Source organism: Paramisgurnus dabryanus, chromosome 6 (assembly GCF_030506205.2).
Source record: "Paramisgurnus dabryanus chromosome 6, PD_genome_1.1, whole genome shotgun sequence".
Classification (NCBI taxonomy): Eukaryota; Metazoa; Chordata; class Actinopteri; order Cypriniformes; family Cobitidae; genus Paramisgurnus; species Paramisgurnus dabryanus.
Genome location: NC_133342.1, coordinates 42,851,918 through 42,872,162, shown reverse-complemented (window position 1 = coordinate 42,872,162; position 20,245 = coordinate 42,851,918). Strand labels below are relative to the sequence as shown.

Sequence of the window (20,245 nt, the reverse complement as noted above, 5' to 3'; positions counted from 1 at the left end):
GACATACAAAATGTGCAGGGCAGTGGGCCTCGAGGAATAACGTTGAGAACCACTGAAAAGTAAATATAAGTTTATTTGCAATACCAAATATTTTATGGTATATTCTTTCAAAACCATTGTCATTGTTAATTATTAATTTGGCCAAACTGTTGTTGCATCATTAAGGTGTGCAACACACCTTAACCTACTGTGTGACCGACAAGTGGGTCCTCCTGACCCACAGTTTAAAATCCCCTGGTGTACTGAATGTTGTATTGTAATTAAAGTCGCATCAAAGTCTTGTGTAACAGTCTCCAATATTTGTGATTATATGCACAGTGTCACATGGTACTTTCAGCACTTACTACATCACAGTTTTTTTAATGCATTAATTTTTAGGTTTTTTATAAATTCATTCATTTTTAAAGAATTCCTTCTTTATGTAGAACATGCAAAGTCTAAAATTTAAAGTGTCATGACCAGCTCTGGGTCTTGTGTAGTGATTAAATGAACAGGTAGTAAATGTCATAGCTTTGCAGTATATTGGGTAGGAGGCTCTGGATGTAAAGAACATTTAGCACATAGGTTTCATAAATTTAATTTGGTAAACAAACTTGTCAGAACAATTCATGCTGTGATGCTGGATAATACCTGGTCAAATTAATACATGTATAATGTGTTTCAACATTGTATAAGGTTTCTTCATCTATACAGACATCTGTTAGAGAACGGTGCAGAGACAGCTTATCTATTATTGGTTACAGTATATTTGTTAAAATGTTGCCAGTGAGATTATTTTCGTGCACACGGTACTTTCTTTGAGAACCTTTATGTGTTTTATTCTGCACTTAAAGCATAAACGCAATTTAAATGCAGGAGTCCTCTCGTCCTTACTGCAAAATATGTAAGTGAAACTGGACTAACGCATACAGTATACATACGGGTATGATTTCATATATTAGGTTTCTATATTACACGTGATACGAGGTAGGGTATATAAAAATAATATTTTATGAATGCAAACTAAATGCCAAACTCTTAAAAAACTGGCAAATTATATGCAGCTGTTTTTTTTTAATCTTTAGTTTGTGTTCAATACAATTAAACAAGAAATAAGTGTAAACAATGAAATGAGTTGAGCATTGAGGTCAGCTGATTCGTCTGCGTTTGCTCGGATTCAAGATCTCCAGAAGATGCATGCAGCTCGCAAAGATTTCGAATGTTTCAAGACTTCGCCAAGACGTCTTGCAGAGATATTGCAGACGTCTTACTTTTCAATGTTCGCAGCCGATCTACAGAAGATGAAGCGATATTTAGCAGACGTCTCCGCGACGTACGTGTGCTATCTGGGATTAATACATTTTGGTCCAAAAATAACGATTTATTCAGCATTGTCTTCTCTTCCGGGCCTGTTGCGAATGCGCGTGCACAGTGGCGCTGCTGACGTACGACGCTGCTGACGTGTTATCCTTAGACATGTTTGCGAAGATTGTTTTGTTTACAGCGTCTCTCTCAGACTGTAAACGGAAAAAAAAGCTTGGGTGCACCAGATAACAAGCCAACAGCATCGTACGGAAGCAGTGTCATGCACACGGTTCACAACAGACCCAGAAGAGAAGACAATGCCGAATAAAGTCGTAATTTTTGGACCTAAATGTATTTTTGCCGCTTCAACAAATTCTAACTGACCCACTGATGTCACAAGAACTATTTTGATGATGTTTTTATTACCTTTCTGGACATGAACAGTATACCGTACATACATTTTTAATGGAGGGTCAGCAAGCTCTCGGACTACATCTAAAATATCTAAATGGTTACTAAAATTGAGGTCAGATTTTTGAAAACGTGGTCATCCAAAGTTCTCGGTACAGAAAATCTGTTTTGTATGGATCAGAGTTAGACATGGTCATGTAATATATAACAATGTAATAGCAAGTGTTATGTTGTTTTTGAAAATGCTCTGAAAATGAAAAAAGCTTTGTTTATCCACTATGCTATCAAATGCTCTTTTACCTTGCATGTTAGGCGGATCAACATTCCATCCATCTGCATTAGGATCTACCTTAGAGACACTCACTGGAGCTGTAAATGGGAAGCAGGTAAGTTGCACAACAGGTTTCTTGTAGCATTCTTAGACTAGCAATTTTTATGTGAGAACTTTAACATGATAGAAATTGTTAAACTACAAATATGGTCTATATTGTCTGAGAGAAATTCTTACTCAAGAATCTGCATATTGCTGTAGATATGCAGAGTACTTATCTCGAAACAGTCGTAAAAGATTAATGTTTTTGTTTTGTAGGTCACTTACTTTGCATTCGTCCTTGGTGGTCACCCAAGGGTCTCTAGAGTGAAAATTACTCAATCTATGGATTAAACAGAAAATTTAGTTGTATGAAGTGGTATGTTGTCTTTAAATGCCATTAAAAATGTGTTTCTGTTTTCTGTCTCATATTAAGAAATACTCTTTAACCTGCCCACTGGAGCTGGGAATGGTTAGCTGCATTTTTTACATTTACAAATAAACAAACAGAGTTAGATAAGTCCATACATACCATTCTCATCTCCGTGTGTGCTGTAACTCTGTCTGACGCAGCCCCTGCTAGCTAAGCTTAGAACAAAAGACTGGTAGTGAATTTATACAAATCACAACACATAAATTGGAAAATGTCCACGTTACTTTGTCACTTATTGGAAGCAGTATGCTAGCTGGAGCCATTCACTTCCAGTCTTTGTGCTAAGCTAAGCTAGCGGGGGCTGCATCAGACAGAGTTACAGCACGCACAGGGATGAGAAAGGTATGTATGGACTTATCTAACTCTGGGGGATACGGTGAATAAGCTAAATTCCCAAAATGTGGGCGTGTTCCTTTAAGGATTTAGGGGTATTTTGAAGTTAAATGAAGCCGTTTTACTTTTTAAACTGTCTCTTTTATAAGGACTTACTGAATTTATTTTTGCAGCAATTTGGGACATTCTTCCAGTTGTCGGCAACTTTGTGAAAAAGGCTGGAAACTTAAATGCAGGTACTGTTTCATTCTTTTTTTTTTTTTTTACAGCTATGAAAAATAATGTGTTTTTAATTGTACTGTCTATTAATTCTTTTATACAGTTTAACTGATTCTGCTTACCTGACTCATGCAGAATTCTGGCCTGGTGTTTCTGTGCTGTCTTTGGCTCTTGCATCTCCATCATCCTGACCCTCTTTAGCAGCCTGTCCATGTATTTATTTGGAGGCCACCATGAGCACCCATCTGCATAATATGACTTTGTTACTCAGATGTCCATGCGCTCCTACAAATTCTACATTTTTTGTAAAGCTGCAACAAGTTGAAACCCTATAATTATTAACGTTTGATTTTGAACTATGTAATTCAAATACATGAATAAGTAACAAAAGCAGAAATTTATTAAGATATTACCTTTTTGTTGCTTGTTTACTGATCTATCAATCCTTTTGCATTTTCATAATTGTTCATCATAACTTGGTATACAGTGGATGTGTGGCTGCAGATAACTTTCTGAAGTCAATTTAAAAAGACAAAAGTTAATAAATGCTGAATTGGTCAAATATACATTGTTGTATTTTCACCATTTTGATGTTTAGGCATTTCATAACTTGAGGGTTAATTCACGTATAGTGATGTTTCAAATCAAAGATTAATTTATTAATGACAGCTAATCATTTTATAAAGATTTTTATTACAATATTTATTTAATATCAATTTAATACATTTAATTCGTTACACCTACATTACTGAGCGCAAGGGAGTGCAGCCAACAAATACATTCAGGTGTGTTCGACTTAACACCGAGATGCGCAGACAGCACGTGGTATGACATCAAAGTACCGCGAGAGTTTGGGAAAGCCCCGGAAAAGGTTTGATCTCGCGGTACTTGATGTCACGATCGGTTTGCGTGTAGATCAGCATGAAGTAGAACACATCTGAAAGATGTGTGGGCTGCCTGCACTCAACGTTGCGATAATTCAGTAGAGTGTAACCTCAATCGGTTTTTGCAGCTTCTGGGTGTCGTGTCGAACGATCGCAGAACGATTTTTTGTTCTTTTCCAACTCGATTTTTAACTCCCTAGACTAGTAGGATGTTCCAACGGGTGAAGCAACAGTGCTGACGGCAGAGTTTCAGTGTCAATGTAAGTTAACCATTTTAACAGAATATATGTTGTTATGCAGGCATGTAAGTTAGTCGATCTACAGAATGATCGTCGTATATTAATGTTCTAGACGCGATTAAAACCTTATTAACATTTATCAATGCACTGCTATTCAGGCCGCTGCAAAGTCCCGAAGCCACGTTGTAACGTTAACTTCACATGTTACGCACTGGTGGGGATAAACCAGCCATTTTAATAGAGTTATTAAATGTCTCAAACCTTTCCCGCCCTTTAACGTTACGTTAAAATGGCCCTTATACGGATAACGTTACTGTCATTCAGACCTTTTCCTAGAAACCACTCAAAACCGTTAACGTTGTTCTATTGGAGTGGTTTGATAATTGTATTTATTAATTGTTTCAGTTATATTAGTTATATCTGTTCTTTAATTCGTATTTCTAACATTTAAAACCCAGGAATGACAAGCTATACTTACCAAGATTTTGACGATCAAACTGACAGGAAAACTAACTTAAAGCCGACTATTAAACCAAAAAACATACTATTACAAAGTGAAGAGGAACGTAATGTGTACAAAATTTATTATTTACAGGTTATTAATAATGTTATTTGCGACAAAAAAGTTGAGGGTACTCGAGCAAATAACGGTCTTCTGGTAAATATTGTGGTCACGTGATGGCCTCGCGACATATAAGTCGTTTCCGGTCGTTTCTCAAACGCACAGCTGCGTCCTTTTAAAATTATTTTTAATATTTTTTTTAAATAATAAGAAATACAAAGGGGGACATTATACATATATAAAATAAAAATAAATAAGGCTCCGTCCTTATTATTATTATTTTTTTTAAATAAGGCTCCGTCCTAGAAGGCTGCATGTCTCGGCTGCCACGTCATCAAGCATCGTCGAAGGACATCTCAATCTGCTTGTTTTCTATTTTGTTGTTTTAATTTAAAGAGTAACTAAACCCCAAACCAACTTTTTTTAGTTAATGATCTGTAAGAATGATGCTTTATTACTGCTGTTCGTTGATTTTAGTAAGTTTTTTGACATTTGGATATAAAGTGTTTTAATACTACAATATATGGTGTAAAAACGTCTGAGTGCTGCCCTCTTGAGGTTGAACGGTGGCTACTGCAGTTGAATTTTCCTATTGGATGTTGGGTCCAAGAAATGACTCGTGATGTAAGCAGGTTCAAGCTCACCACGCCCTTGTTACGATCTCACCACACACTTAGTTCGTCCCCTCTATCTCCGTTGGGATCTGCCCACTTTTCTTGCATTTTTCAAATATTGCAGTGGGTGGAGTCAGGCTCTGACCAGGGGTTTAGTTACGCTTTAATTACAAAATGTTTAACTGTCCATGTTGTAAAGACAGTTGATACATGACTTTTATTCACTGTACTACATTATTGGATTTTTTTGGTGATGCATTGCTAATTTTCAACTTCTCTCTTTAAAGTTTTCATGCCATGATCACTGGGGCGGAAACCATTATGACGTTGCCTTGGACATCAAACTAAACCATCTCATTCTGGCTTTTTTCTAACATCGAAATCTCAGAAGGCCAGGACTAAGATGGACGCAGCCTCCACATGCAACCTTGCATTTGAGGAACACCCATAGAACGGTCAACTTACCCCATACTCTAACCTGAATGCAGGGATCATAAAACTTTATCTTTTACCTTAATTGTTAGATGGGTGTTGATACCAAACTTTTTTGTCTCGTCTACCCAGGAGAAAGTCATGGGTTCTGCTGCTGAGGTTGTCATAAAGCATGCTTTTTCCATTTGTTGCATTGGGCAATATTATCAAAAGATTCTGAAAGAAATAAGATAATTTTCAAAGCATTAACATGAATATGAAAGCATTAAGTCATTAATGATCATCTTTTATTATTGTTTATTTATAGTGTCTTTTATTCTGCTTACCTGACTCATGCAGAATTCTGGCTTGATGTTTGGTCCACCTGTTAGCTGGCTCTGGTGCTTGGTAGTCTTCTCAAACCTCTGAATCAAGGCCACCATGAGAGGCCTTCTGAAGACCATCATTACGCTTCAGATCCAGTTGTCTTAACTATGAGGTAAATCTTTTTTAACTGCAGCATTGAGCGTTATGTGCGCTGTTTATGCGCACTGAACGCCTTGCATTTTTGCCCTCTACTGCAACATGCATTTTTGAAGGAGCGCTAAGAGCGGAAAAGCACCCAACGTCATTTGTGTCTTTCCATTGTCCAATTGAATATGGGGAGAGGCGGGCCTTCCGTTGTAGGGACCGATGTTTACAGTTATTTGAAACAATCGTACTTCAGTCACTTACTGTCTCCTGTGTGTTTATGCACCTCTCACCTTCGATCAAAGTCAGTGCAAGCGTCCTCTTTTTAAAGTTTCTGCTTATTTGACAGTTAACAGCAAAAGAGCGCTCACGCTTCAATATTTGATTGACAGGACAGCTGCCTCTGTGGTTGCCTAGCAATATAAAAATCTGCGCTGCACTGCTTTTTATAAAGTGACCAAATCAAGGTGCACCTTGTGTTTCCACGTCTTTAAAACGCATTTGGTGTGATTGGCCCCCAACAAGGGTTTTTTCTGCTGCTTTTTATTTTTTCAGCTTTTGCCTTGATATTGTATTTTACATTGGTAAATGCCTATGGACATTGGCTACTAGCGTTCTGCATGTGTAAATCCACATCGATGCGAACAATGACGCAAACGTGTAAATGAAAAGTGGCGGATAGCCTACTGTGTAGAGGCATTGGGGTAGGTCTGACTAAATCAGCCTTAATGACAACTGCATCAGTCTTCAATGATGGTTTAACTTTTACACAGATAAACACTCACTTTGTCTATCCAGACCTCAAGGTTAGAGTTCGAACAGATTCAGATAGTTGTTTTTGTTCATTTTCTAAGTATTTTGTTGATATTTTAGTCCTAATTGATTATGACAGATTTGTTACAGCCTTATCTGTCAAAATGACAGGCAATAAGAAAGTTTAATTCAACCTCTGGTTGTAAAGCAGATTTTGAACCAGTCTTCTTCAATTGTGTCACTAGCCTACCACAATCCCTGTGCACCAGCTATGGAAAGTGCAGACCAAACTTCTACCTCCACCTGTGAGTCTCTTCCCACATTTAGTAAAGTAATGAATGCAGTTTTACAAATGAAAGGTTTTTTAGGGTACATTATTTTAATTACCAAATGATTTCTCGGATGAATTGGATAAAAAAGACAATATTTTATTTTTCATTTATGAAAACTGGTTGTTGCTGCATGAACTCAAGCACATTTATTTCAAACACATCAACGCAACGTCATTGCTATAAACAGCTATTTTGGATAAAAGATAATGCACATCAGGTCACACAAATCAAACACGAAGAGTTGTCATACACCGTGTGTACAGTCAGTCATTCAAATTGGATATACACAAAAATCAGATTTAAACTGACAGTGTAAACATAGTCTGTGAGATCAATGAGGGGTCAATAGATCTAGTTCAATCAACGCCCTCACCATGCTCTCCCAGCTTTAGGTGCTTAGACCTGTTTTTCTAATCAAACAATACAAGGACAGATGTTTCGGCGTTATTGCCTTCATGGCATGAAAGATTAAAATCTGCATTTAAACCCAAAGGGGATATGATCTTTAAATAAAATTGCCTGTCATTTTATTGATTACAACCATAATACTGAACAACTTTAAAGGTCCCGTTTTTCCTGTGTTTTTGAAGCTTTGATTGTGTTTACAGTGCACAATATAACATGTGTTCATGTTTCACATGTGGTATTTTTCACACAATCTACTTATCTATATAGTGCTTTCACTGTCCTAAAAACGGCTGATGTCTTCTTTGTCCTATGAAGTCCCTCCTTCAGAAATACGTAACGAGTTCTGATTGTGTAGTTTGTTTAGTGTGTTGTGATTTGACAGCAGCTTAGCTTAGCCAGGGTGGAGTTTAGTCAAACACACTTGCTTTGACGTCATTCAACCGGGAAGTAGAGGGCTGTAGTCCAAACCGGCCGTTCGCTGTATTGAAAGGGGAATTCTGTTAAAGATAATACATCGCCTGGCTGGCAGTGAACTTTAAGCTTTAACATTTACAGGTATTATTTATGCTATTACATACAGCAACATTACACACTAACTAAAGTTTGAAATAGGGGATCAGAAAAAACGTGACCTTTAATGTTTAAGTATTGAGAAAAGAATTAATTCTTACTGTGGTGGAGATATTGAAAACTCTTACAAAGAGAGTCATTTTGGGTGTTTTATTTAAAGACCATGTCCCCTTTTAGCTTGACTACGTCAGACTTTGTACTTCCACTCAAGCAAAGAAGCAGAGAATGGTATTACTATGCTAGTCCCCTTTGGGTTTAAATGAAGATTTTGATCTTTCATGTTTTTAATATTTTGGTTTTTCTTTGGGTGCAATTTATATAAATGAAATACTTTGTCTGATGTGATGATGTTCTCATTGTGTTCTGTTGTTACAGATAGAACTGAACTGGAGTCTGTGAACTAATGCTGTGTTCGAGACAACTGGAACAGCAAACAAAGTTGAGTATCCGACCTCTCAACTTGTGACTGATCGATCAGCACCAACCTCAACGAGATGCATCATTTGACATTGCAGACAAGTTGGTGGCTAGCCTTTCACAGCCTTACATGAACCGCAAACAAACTTTAAACTATTTTTACAGCACATAATATTTATGAACATGAATGTTAAATTATCCAGTAACCATTTTCTGCCATAATTGGCACAAGAGCACAAACTTCTCCTGGCGTCTCATTATGTGGTAAACACGCAAATGTGATATGTGATTGACTGGAATGCATTGAGGTCGGTGGTAGGATATTTAATGACATAACATCAGAAATCCGAATTGTAACACTGCGCAATATTTCACATAATTGTCATGACCTGATTATCCTCCCATGTTTTTAACACAACCATTGATTGGTCACACGGAAGCAGAGACTTTGTCCTTTGTATCTCTCAAAAAAAAGAATTCTATATTTAATGTTAAAAAACACTTACAGTAGACTGTGTTAGATAACTGTGCTTTTGGAAGTCATTTCTGATAACCGCACACCTAACTTGTCTAATGTCTTAAAAATAGGCACCAGAGCAATGTTTGTGGTAACCGTGGTATAAGAGGAATAATTGACTCCGGTCCTTTGAATTATTTGAAAATAAAGCACACCCGCGGTGTAACGGCACTCTGCTTCGCGTCGTGCCGCATTGCACCTTGGGTGTGCATTATTTTCTTATAATTCAATGGCCCGTCGTCAATTATTCCTTACATATTGAAGGTTGACAGGTTTGTTTGCATGTAATTGCAGTATTATTAATTTGGGGTTGATAGTCCAATGTTGATTTGAGAGAATTTTTTTTTTCTTTTTAGATCCTTTCTCTTTTTAATGCAGCACTTAAGGATGAACCACCCTGATCTACTAAGATGCACAGATTCAACTCTGGCCCAGCATCATCCCCACACCTCATCTGCCATCAGTTTAATTTAATGTCTGTCAATTGCAAATGCTATTTATTTCAGTTATATTACAACTTAATGTTAACTTTAATTGAGACTAGTATTGTGTAAAGCTGGGGTTTCCAAACTTTTCATTTCAAAACCTATTAGACAAGTGTAATCTATTCTAGACCCACTAAAATATTTTTACATATACATTTTTTTAATGGGGTAAAACACATTTGTTCTCTTTCAGTGGAGTCATTTTATTTTCATAATATTTCATAATGTAAAGCAGTGGTTCTTAACGTTATTCCTCGAGGCCCACTGCTCTGCACATTTTGTATGTCTCTTTTATCTGACAGACTCAGTTCAGTTCATTGAGATCTCTTCTAATGAGCTGATGATTTGAATCAGGTGTGTTAAATAAGGGAGACATACAAAATGTGCAGGGCAGTGGGCCTCGAGGAATAACATTAAGAACCACTGATGTAAAGTAAATACAAGTTTATTTGCAATACCAAATATTTTATGGTATATTCTTTCAAAACCATTGTCATTGTTAATTATTAATTTGGCCAAACTGTTGTTGCATCATTAAGGTGTGCAACACACCTTAACCTACTGTGTGACCGACAAGTGGGTCCTCCTGACCGACAGTTTAAAATCCCCTGGTGTACTGAATGTATTGTAATTAAAGTCGCATCTAAGTCTTGTGTAACAGTCTCCATTATTTAAATTGTGATTATATTCACAGTGTCACATGATACTTTCAGCACTTACTACATCACAGTGTTTTTAATGCTTTAATTTTTAGGTTTATTATAAATTCATTCATTTTTAAAGAATTCTTTCTTTATGTAGAACATGCAAAGTCTAAAATGGAAAGTGTCATGATCAGCTCTGGGTCTTGTGCAGTGATTAAAAGAGCAGGAAGTAAATGTCATAGCTTTGCAGTATATTGGTAGGCTCTGGATGTAATGAACATTCAGAACATATGTTTCATAAATTAAATTTGGTAAACAAACTTGTCAGAACAATTCATGCTGTGATGCTGGATAATACCTGGTCAAATTAATACATGTATAGTGTGTTTCGACATTGTATAAGGTTTCTTCATCTATACAGACATCTGTTAGAGAACGGTGCAGAGACTGCTGTCCATTATTGGTTACAGTATATTTGTTAAAATGTTGCCAGTAAGATTATTTCCGTGTACAAGGTACTTTCTTTGAGAACCTTTAAGTGTTTTATTCTGCACTTAAAGCATAAACGCAATTTAAATGCAGGAGTCCCCTCGTCCTTACTGCCAAGTATGCAAGTGAAACTGGACTAAACGCATACAATATACATACGGGTATGATTTCATGTTTCTATATTACACGTGATACGAGGTAGGGTATATAAAAATAATATTTTATGAATGCTACATAAATCCAAACTCTTAAAAAACTGGCAAATTATATGCAGCTGGGTTTTTTTTATCTTTTGTTTGTGTTTAATTACAATTAAACAAGAAATAAGTGTAAACGATGAAATGAGTTGAGCATTGAGGTCAGCTGATTCGTCTGCGTTTGCTCGGATTCAAGATCTCCAGAAGATGCATGCAGCTCGTAAAAATTTCGAATGTTTCAAGACATCGCCAAGACGTCTTGCAGAGATATTGCAGACGTCTTACTTTTCAATGTTCGCAGCCGATCTACAGAAGATGAAGCGATATTTAGCAGACGTCTCCGCGACGTACGTGTGCTATCTGGGTAAGATGCTTTATTTTGTTTTAAATCCAGGGCTTGTCATTTGGAAGAACTATTAGTTTTGTGGGTATCACTGAGTCTAAACAAAAATTGATATAGTCAGATATTGTTTCTACCTGTTCATTTATATTAGGACTTTTAAATATGTCCTAGGCAGAGGTGGAAAGTAACGAATTACATTTACTCACGTTACTGTAATTGAGTAGTTTTTTTGTGAGAGAAAGAGATTGACAACATGGCACTCATCTTATTATATGCTCATTTAAACTATATATAGTTTAATAAAATAATGTATTTTTCCAGCAATACATCAATTACAACCTTACTATAGTGATTGTATTTACTAGCTGCTGACCACCTTCAAAAGTGAATAACTCACCTAAAATCCTCCACCTCTCCCCGCTGTAAAAAAGTAACTTTTACTCTGAATAAAGTTAAAATGACTTACTTTTTACTTTTACTTGAGTAGATTTTTAGACCAGTAACTTTACTTTTACTTAAGTAAAATATTATTAAAGTAACTTTACTTTTACTTGAGTACAATATTTTATTACTCTTTCCACCTCTGGTCCTAGGTTGTAGGCCTGGCAAACTCCATTCCTTTTAAGGATCCGGGTTATTGTGAGTCACTCACTAAAGTGATCCGGGTTGTGTGATTCACTTGAGTCATTTGAGTCAGTATTGCTAAATTGCCAAGGAAACTCAGTACAGACCCACTTGTAACCAGCTGATCCACGCGACTCGAGATTCTCAGAGCCGGAAACATTGCAGACTCGCAGACCATGGACATGAGACTCGCTCTACAGATCCACTAACCGGCTGATTCGCGTGGATCAGCCGGAGCCGGTTAGTGGATCTATAGAGCGACTGAAGTATCCTCAAAAGCAAATCCATAACAAAAGCCTTTCACTTCTGAAATAACATGCTTATAGGTTTTAGGTTTGGTGTGTATGGTCAACCATTTAAAAAAGAAGCCTAATAACAATAGCATAATAATACAGAGAAAATATAGAATAAAACTGTCCTGCTATTGTAGCCCTCAGAGCCGGAGAGACAGTTCGCGCAGATCAGCCGGTTACGGATCAGCCGGCGGATCAGCTGGTTACGGATCAGTCGGTTACGGATCAGCCGGTTACGAGTTGAGAGACTCTCGAGTCAGAGCAGATTCGCATGTCTCTCGAGTCCGCATGGTTTCCGGCTCTGGGTGAGAATCTCGGGTCAGTTCGCGGCTCGCGCGGATCCATGGGTCTCTCGAGTTTGCAATGTTTCCGGCTCTGAGTGAGAATCTCGGGTCAATTCGCGGCTCGCGCAGATCCGCAGGTCTCTCGAGTTTGCAATGTTTCCGGCTCTGAGTGAGAATCTCGGGTCAGTTCTCGCGCAGATCAGCCGGTTACGAGTGGATTTGTAGTGCGAGCGAAGTCTCATCAATAATGTTGAAAGAGGTTTGTGTGTGTGGTGGCGCTGTTTATGGTTTTACATTGAATTGTAGTAGGACTCAACTGATCCGGGTTAATGACACTAGAGACTCGCGACTCATGAGTTAATTTAAAGATCCGGGTTAAAGATCCGAGTGAGTCACGACTCGAACAGGTCTACTAGGTTGTGCAACCAAAACAACCTTGCAGGGCCATAATACTGCCATTATTCCATATTTTTAACTGTGCGTTTTTGAGACTTCTCCCTCTGCAAGAGCCTTTGATATATAGGAGATAAACCACATTGTGGTCAGATGCCCCTAGAAACACTAATATATTTATACAAAATATCATGACATGCACATTATCTGTTGTTTTAGTTTAAGTGCTCATTTGGTTTGGTGTGTTTTGAGTGTGACAGTCCCTCTAGCACCAATCAATCACGAATCATCACTTCTCTTGCTCAGTGGAAAAAATGCAAAGCACTCTGGGAAACAAAATCTGAAGGAAAAACACAGAAAATGTTGATGGAGATTTCTGATTCCCAGAATGCTTTGCATGAGGCTGTTATTTCAGTTTCATTCTGTAAAGATAAAGACTTGTTATTGTTTAATGTTCATTTAACTTTGAACAAAGTGTTACCAGGAAATAACATCAATTTTAATCTACAGTAAGTTACTGCCAACCAGCTGCCAGAAATATTGTAATTACTACAGAAATCAGTTTAAGTGTAATTCATCTTTACATCTCTTATTGTACTTTCTAGATGCTTGACTGGTGTGAACACCGAAAGGAGAACAAATGTCAGCCAGATGAATGTGACCAAGAAGACAGAGAACCTGAGCCTGTTCACAAGATGGCTGCTGCCACACCCAAGCCTGTTCACAAGATACCTTTGCTTTCGCAGTACTCTGATGTCATACGCCGATCAGTCAGTACGGCACCACATAAAGTCAAACACACAAAGCGTCAAGGTCTGTATAAGCAGCAGACCTGCCGGATTCCACACACGCAGATAGAAAACTGCAGATTTAATTAACCCTCACCCCAGTGGTGTAGTCTAGATTTTTGTAGTGAGTATACTGTGATTTTTCCCTCTCACCCTTATGCTCACTCGTCCTAGCGCGACACCTCATTAGCACCACCACACTCACAGATGCATACAGTAAAGATATTCATGTAACTTAGAGCATTCTGAAAGTGTACTCCTAAACACATAAACTGAATGTGTTCTCAACATGTCAGTTTATTATAAGAAAAAAAAAGACTTTAGAGCCAATGGGTTTACAGCTGGGGAAACTGGACTGATTTTTAGACTGGTTTAGTGTTAATCAACATCTAACTCAGGAACAAAAGTTACTTAACTGTTAATTAAAATTAAATAAACTGTTTACAATCTTCAATCCGTGGCAAACACATGCATTGAAGGAGAAAAAAATATTCACTCTTTCAATAGATATTATCTGACAACTAGCCTATATGTTTTTAATTAATACACATTTAAGATGACCATTAATTAACTATAATTTGCATAGTCATTGATATTAAAGCTTATTTTTTTGCATATAATATAAGCATTGTCTAAAAATGAAAATAGGCTTAGCCTATACTTAATTATTATTACAAGACCATCCTGTAGCCTAAAATTTGCAAGTCTAAACTGAACATCAACGCAGACATGAATTTCCTCACAGAAGTTTAAGATCATATACATCTTGTCAAGATGAAGATGATCTTGAACGCAGATATATAAATGAAAACAGAGAAGGAAAGTTTAACAATGTGAAGCACAAGCAAACATGCAGAGGAACTGAAGGCAGCTAAAAACCATCAGGATATAATCACGGGCTTATTTTATTGCATTTGGAGCCTTACCTCCAGATAAAGTAATAAACTGGACTGATGATTTAAATGTTGTACTCACATATGCGTTGTAAGCTCTATGGATTTTATGTTGCAGCACTGCTTCACTCGTTCACTTCTCAGTGTCGCGTGAGCAGCTACACTGCAGGTTCGACTTCATTTGGCGCTAAGCAGACCTCTTGGTGATGTCAAAGTACCGCGAGAGCGATTCAAAGCAGATTTCTCCATGTGATAACTGGAGTCGCTCTCGCGGTGCTTTACTGTCACTCGCCTGTGGCGCCACACCAGTCTGCTCCCCAGTCACTTTCGCGTCACTATAGTAATTTGATTTCATAGAAATTCATACGCCGATCGGATCGCGCAGTTCGGCAGGAAGTATATAGCCTAATATGTATTTCAACCCGCTAAAGTGGCAAGTGTAGCATGCTAATGATCAGTGCTTCACATCTATATTATGACTAAAAGTTTAAAAATGTCACAAAACCATGCTGTTACGCATCCTTGCGCTATTTTTAGTGGGTATACGGAAATCCTTGACCATTTCTAGTGGGTATACGGCGTATACCTGCGTATCACGTAGACTACACCACTGCCTCACCCGTATGTGCATGTTTGTAAGCAGTACAAGCCTTTGTGATGTTTGCTGTGACAGTTTTTGATAAAAGAGAAAAAATCAATTGATATTTGACATCAATAAATAATAATATATTTACACAAAATATAATTATATGGTCATGACCTGCACATTATCTGTTGCTTTCGTTTACTATAATGTGCTCACTTGGTTTGGTGTATTTTGAGTGTGACAGCCCATCTATAGCACCAATCAATCACAAATCATCACTTCTCATTTTCATAGTGGATGAAATGCAAAGCATTCTGGGCAACAAAATCTGAAGGCAAAAAAACAGAAGGTTGATGAGGATTTCTGGTTCCCAGAATGCTTTGCATGAGGAAATTTTTGTTCATTTAAGTGACTCGTTCATTTTCAGTTCGTTCACCAAAATGATTCGTCCAGATTCGTTTACTGATTCGTTCAGTGACCATTACTTTATTTTACATAAATACACCAATAGGGGGCGAAGATGTGTGTCCTTATGTGTCTATAAGACCATGAAAGAAGTTTTACAAAAACTCATGTGTTTTTAAAAAAAGTTCAAATTGTGAAATACTAAGCATAATTTTATCAAGCTACAGAATATATTAAGACACACGTACATTTATAGTACATCTAAGTTAATCTGGATTTGTTGCAAATAAAGACTCGCGTGCTGTGAGTGATTGGCATGCATCATCTGGTTCAGTCAGTCATCAGATTCTCGTTCATATAATTTCGGTCATGTTGTTCATGACTTCGTTCAGACACAGATGACTGACTAAAGTTCAGTGGATTCGTTCAGCAGCTCAAACCAATAATATATTCTTACTACAGCCCAAACTCAGAGACTGGCTCAAGCTAACAGAACAACAGCAGCCACACATTTAATACTTTTAATTTGTTTTTACTACAGTAACCAGAGTGACCAAGATAGTTGTTTTAAAACTATAATAAACAAAAATACCACATTTTACTACAGTAATTACCTTGATAATCATTTGTATTAAGGTAAATAGTCCGCCTAAACATGGTTACTATAACTTTATTAAAGCGTAACTAAACCCTAAACCAACTTTTTTTAGTTAATGATCTGTAAGAATGGGGCTTTATTAATGCTGTTCATTGATTTTAGTAAGTTTTTTGACATTTGGATATAAAGTGTTTCAATACTACAATATATGGTGTAAAAACGTCTGAGTGCTGCCCTCTTCAGGTTGAACGGTGGCTACTGCAGTTGAATTTTCCTATTGGATGGTGGGTCCAAAAAATGACTCGTGACGTAAGCAGGTTCAAGATCACCACGCCCTTATTACGATCTCACCACACACTTAGTTCGTCCCCTCTATCTCCTTGGGATCTGCCCACTTTTCTTGCATTTTTCAAATATTGCCAGTGGGTGGAGTCAGGCTCTGACCAGGGGTTTAGTAACGCTTTAAATAAAACCACATGATTCTTTCACAAGATTGTTTACATTGCACTCGCTTCTTTACGAACCCTCTCATTCATTAGGTTGTAACTTTAATGTACCAGTCATTCAGTTTGTTTAAGAACGTGATCTCTCTCTCGTTTGTTCAGACTCAAAACAGCGGCTCGGTCGGTGAAGGGCGTATTCATTCAGGACGTTGAGCCAATCATATGCTCGACCACAGCACATTCTCAATTGCCATTGGCTAGTACTTTTGTCACTCTTTGAAGGTAGAAAGAAGGCCGCACTTCATTTGTCCATGCTCCTCAAGAGGGGAGGGAAATTTCAGTGAACGAGAAATATGAGTCAATGGATGGTGTGAATGAGAACGATTCGTTCACCTAAAAGATTTGTTCAAAAAGAACGATTTGTTCACGAACGTAACATCACTATTGTTTAATGTTCATTTAACTTTGAACAAACTGCTGCCAGGAAATAACATCAATTTTAATCTACAGTAAATTACTGTCAACCAGCTGCCAGTAATATTGTAATTTCTACAGAAATCAGTTTAAGTGTAATTAATCTTTACTTCTCTTATTGTATGTCACAGGTGGGAGCGGACTGCCCCTGTCGCGGGTCATGCTCCTCCTTCTACTTCCACCCCGAGGAGGTCCCAAAACACCCCAATGACCAGACAGACAAAATAATAAAAATTAAAATGTTTTATTAAATATAGGTTTTCTTTCCCGGCCTAGGAGGTGATTGCTGACAACATGGACACAGCACGACACTGCAATTTCCAAGTGTACACAAAGCAAAGGAAAAGACTCACCCACTGCACTCCACACACTCACAGTGAATTAAGGTCAGAACTAGAGGTCGACCGATATGGCTTTTTCTCTGGCCGATGCCGATTTTCTCTGGCCATCTCATCATTAGCAGATTTTTTAAATGTAAAAATGTCACTATTTAAGTCAAAGTATTTAAAAAAATTATGACTGGTCTTTCTGAAGAGTTGTACAACGTCCTCTGCACCATGCATTTATCAGACACAGATATTACCTAAAACTCTGCTGTCATTATCTTTGATTAGTTTTTTACCAAGTCTTTTATTGCTTTGTAGGATAAAATCCTTATTTGGTAGACCTGATAAATTATTTATTCATCATAAAGTTAACATAGTAAATGTCTATGTTTTTTAGTTGAGAATGTTATTTAGGGCAAATCTTTCTAAACACATACACACTCATTTCTGAGGTGCTATAAGTGGCTGATTGTGCTGACAGTGACGTCTTGTGAGTTTAGTGTTGGGACAGATCTTTTGTTTCAACCGTTCATTCAAACGAATCCGTTCAAAGGAGTCAGTTCGCGAATCGGACGCGCTGTGTTCTAATCCAGGCTGAGCAGCGCAAAACTGTAAACAAAGTGTAACTGTAACAATACGAAAAAACATTTCCTCGGTGGATATGATTTGGTCTTCCGACCTTTCGCCATCAAGTCAGTTTTGTTTTGAGTAATAAAAGCAGGGAGACAATTTAAAGGAGTCAAATTGTAAGATTGCATGTTTTCCTTCGTTTTTAGAGTGTTAAATGATGTCTGTAAAGTTGCGAAAATTAAAGTTTCAAATCCAAAGAGATATTCTTTTTAAATGTGAAGCCTCATCCACGGCTCGTTTAACACGCCCATGCAGTTAGACGTCATACTGGTTTGAACATTTTCATAACACCGCCCTCATATATACGCAAAGATAGAGGGTGTAACTTTCAATCACGCTGTAGTATTGTTTTTTCCGCCATGTCGAGCAGACGCTGTGTTTCGTTGCAAAACTACTTTGGTTGGCATTCCAACAGAGTAAACATTAAGAAACCAGTGGTTAGGTTTTATTTACAACACTGTTTCAGAACAGTACAGCCCAAATGTTTGATTGTGTGCTGCACCTTTTAAAGGGATAGTTCGGCCAAAAACGATATTAAACCCATGATTTACTCACCCCCAAGCTGTCCGAGTTGCATATGTCCATCGTTTTTCAGACAAACACATTTTCGGATATTTTAGAAAATATTTTCGATCTTTCTGTTGATTAAATGTAATGTTACGGGGTCCAGCAATAGTCCACGACCTTCAAGTCCAAAAAAGTGCGTCCATCCTTCACAAATTAAATCCAAACGGCTCCAGGATGATAAACAAAGGTCTTCTGTGGGTAATCCGTGCGGTGTTGTTGTAGAAATATCCATATTTAAAATGTTATTAACGTTATAAACTACCTTCCGGTAGCGCCGCCATCTTAGAGTGATGCGCATTCAGGATGAGAGCTTACGCAGCGTACAGAGTTTCTCTGCTGCTGCTCTGTCCCCCCGCCCTCCGAAGAAAAGTGCGTACACTACGCTAATACTCTCTCCTGAGTCTAATTAAGTTTATAACGTTAATAACATTTTAAATATGGATATTTCTACAACAACACCGCACGGATTACCCACAGAAGACCTTTGTTTATCATCCTGGAGCCGTTTGGATTTAATTTGTGAAGGATGGACGCACTTTTTTTGGACTTGAAGGTCGTGGACTATTGCTGGACCCCGTAACATTACATTTAATCAACAGAAAGATCTAAAATATTTTCTAAAATATCCGAAAATGTGTTTGTCTGAAAAACGATGGACATATGCAACTCGGACAGCTTGGGGGTGAGTAAATCATGGGTTTAATATCGTTTTTGGCCGAACTATCCCTTTAAGGAGGATTACTTTCTAAACATCACGGAGTACAACCGCTGGATGTACACAAAGCCTTCGTCTAAAAAGTGAAGCAATTGTTACTTTGGAACTACACTGACATCCTGGAAGTAGCCGATATTTTCATATTTAATACATTTCCTCACTGACGATTCAAAGACGAGTTTGGTACAGAGACACGCCTGTGTTTTAATGCATTTCCTAATGATGATCCAAACGCGAGATTTGAGAAGTGCAGATTAGTGATTGTTTGATGTTTCTATGTTCACAAATGCAAACATGGTTTATGTTTTAGTAACCTTACCTTACCATCTGTTACGTTCTGCTCACATCGCACTGGTAAAGTTGATTGATTAGCTTAGCCATCCTTGTTTTCTGGGTCAGATTCAGGCTCATGTTGATAAGGTAGTAGTAAATACGATAGTATCTCGTGGCTTTCAATATTGTTTTGAGAGCTCATCTTCCAAAACTTGGCAAGGAGCGCAAATATTTCAGATTACGTTACTGAGGTATTCGGCCAATCACAACGCACTGGATAGCTGGCCAATCAGTTCACACCCGTTGACACCGCGCTTTCTCACAACGATGAGCTTTATACGAAACCACCTGTTTCAGATGGGCGGGACTTAGAGGTGCTAAAAAAATTTATGGTATGTGGAAAATAATGATTTTTTTAACCATAAACCACACGAACACATTGTATTACACCAAATACACAAAGTAATGTGCTTTTTAGCCCTATAATATGACCCCTTTAAAGACAGAAAGCGTGCGCGCGCGGCTCTGCTCTCTCTGTCACGCAAACAAAACTCATCATCACTCATTAATCACATGAAATTAGCCTAATCTTTGCACGGACAGTGCACCGCGAGACATAAGCCCGTC

The 20,245-nt window shown here is 37.7% G+C and overlaps 2 long non-coding RNA genes across 20 annotated transcripts in view; one reads left to right on the top strand and one right to left on the bottom strand.

The window, feature by feature from the left end:
* LOC135767188 (uncharacterized) overlaps positions 1-10,310 on the top strand; it is a 35,254-nt gene extending 24,944 nt beyond the window's left edge. For 9 of the 19 annotated variants that reach the window (XR_012336886.1, XR_012336891.1, XR_012336892.1 and 6 more), the window contains 8 exons: positions 2,008-2,081; positions 2,285-2,384; positions 2,945-3,007; positions 3,094-4,134; positions 5,577-6,199; positions 7,170-7,229; positions 8,610-8,753; positions 9,525-10,309. This is a non-coding gene — a long non-coding RNA (uncharacterized lncRNA). Of the gene's footprint in view, positions 1-2,007; positions 2,082-2,284; positions 2,478-2,944; positions 3,008-3,093; positions 4,135-5,576; positions 6,200-7,169; positions 7,230-8,609; positions 8,754-9,524 lie in introns of all 19 variants that reach the window. The other 10 variants (XR_012336898.1, XR_012336900.1, XR_012336897.1 and 7 more) reach the window with 10 other exon arrangements.
* Positions 1,372-4,963, bottom strand: LOC135767189 (uncharacterized). Its single transcript, XR_012336902.1, has 4 exons — positions 4,592-4,963; positions 3,113-3,502; positions 2,294-2,348; positions 1,372-2,064 (listed from the first exon to the last, which is right to left on the bottom strand). It is a non-coding gene; the product is annotated as an uncharacterized lncRNA (long non-coding RNA).
* Positions 10,311-20,245: the final 9,935 nt, after the last annotated feature.